This window comes from Muntiacus reevesi, chromosome 1, assembly GCF_963930625.1.
Source record: "Muntiacus reevesi chromosome 1, mMunRee1.1, whole genome shotgun sequence".
NCBI classification, from domain to species: Eukaryota; Metazoa; Chordata; class Mammalia; order Artiodactyla; family Cervidae; genus Muntiacus; species Muntiacus reevesi.
Window position 1 is genome coordinate 192,696,762 of NC_089249.1, and position 1,585 is coordinate 192,698,346.

At 43.0% G+C, this 1,585-nt stretch overlaps 1 pseudogene; it reads right to left on the reverse strand.

The window, feature by feature from the left end:
* Positions 1 to 289: 289 nt before the first annotated feature.
* On the reverse strand, positions 290 to 1,299 carry LOC136156313 (olfactory receptor 7E24-like; annotated as a pseudogene).
* Between the last annotated feature and the right edge of the window lie 286 nt (positions 1,300 to 1,585).

Below are 1,585 nucleotides of genomic sequence, written 5' to 3' on the forward strand. Positions count from 1 at the left end.
ATCTTACCAGGATGCTTGGGCCGCTAACAATAAAATGAAGCAATCACCACAGTAAAATAATATTCAATCCTGCATTTATTAAGCTATACAAAGGATCCCAGAATACTCCCACAGTCTCATTAAAGACATTTCAAACTCAGCAACACTCAGGTGTTAAGCAAGGAGAAGTGTTGAAGGCCAGAAGAACTACAAAAGCGAGGTGATGAGAGAGGTGGAATTTGAGGTCCACATGCATAGTTTTGTTGCATTTTCTAACCTACATTCTAAATGAAAGACACAAGTACTGAGATTAGATTGTTTTGCTGAGGAACCTAAATGTGGCCCTTTTGATGTCTCTATTCCTGAGACTGTAGATGAAGGGGTTCAGCATGGGGGTGACCACAGTGTACACCACCGAGGCCACTGCATCCTTCCTGGGAGATTGTGAGATGGCTGAGCTGAGGTATGCACCAAGGCCTGTCCCATAATATAAGCAAACAACTACCAAGTGAGAACCACAGGTGGAGAAGGCTTTATACCTCCCACCTAATGAGGGGACTCTCAGAATGGAGGAAAAAATTTTATAGTAAGAGAAAAAGATACCTGAGATAGGGAGAAATCCAAAGATGGCACCAGCAAAATACATGACTATGTTATTGGTGAAAGTGTTAGAACAGGCAAGCTTGAGGAGTAGAGAAGGGTCACAGAAGAAATTAGAAATTTCCACATCCTTGAAGCAGGAGACTTGTAACATAATCCAATTGTGCACCTGGGACTCCAAAAGGCTAACAAAAGCGGACACCAAAACTAAGGAGCAGCACAGGCATGGGTTCATGATGAGCTGATAATGCAGTGGCTGACAGATGGCCACAAACCTGTCATAGGCCATCACAAGCAGAAGCATATCATCCAAACAACCAAAAAGGGTAAAAGCAGACATCTGTGTCAGGCAGCCCACATAGGAAATGACTCTGCTGTGAGTCTGGATGCTCACAATCATATTGGGGACAGTGCTGGAGATGAAACCAATGTCTGCCAAGGACAGGTTGGAGAGGAAGAAGTACATGGGGGTGTGGAGATGGGAGTCAGAGGTGACAGCCAAGATGATGAGCAAGTTCCCAAGCACAGTGACCAGGTACATGGACAGAAACAGGACACAGAGCAAAGGCTGCAGTTCTGGATCATCTGAGAGGCCCAGGAGGAAGAATTCTGAGACTCTGGTTAGATTTCCAGCTCTGTGCTGCTTGGACACCTTTGAAAGAAGAAAAGAGGGCTTGAAAAATAGGATATAAGTAAATGGTCATTGAGCACTGTGTCCATATTTTGGATTCAAGCAATTCATTTCCAAGACCATATACTCCAGTACCTTCAGCAATATTTCTCAGTGTGACAAATTCTATCTGTTTAGAACTGTTTCCTACTTGGTTTATGTGTTATTCACCTCTGTCGATATACCCTTACTTTATAAAACTTCACTGAAAAGTGAAAGGGAAGGAGGACATTAGAGGTAATACCTCTGGGATCTCGGTAAAATACAGCCTTCTTTTTTACATATGTTAGTGTATATGTTTCCATGCTGCTCTCTCCATTAGCCTGAATGAGAAAT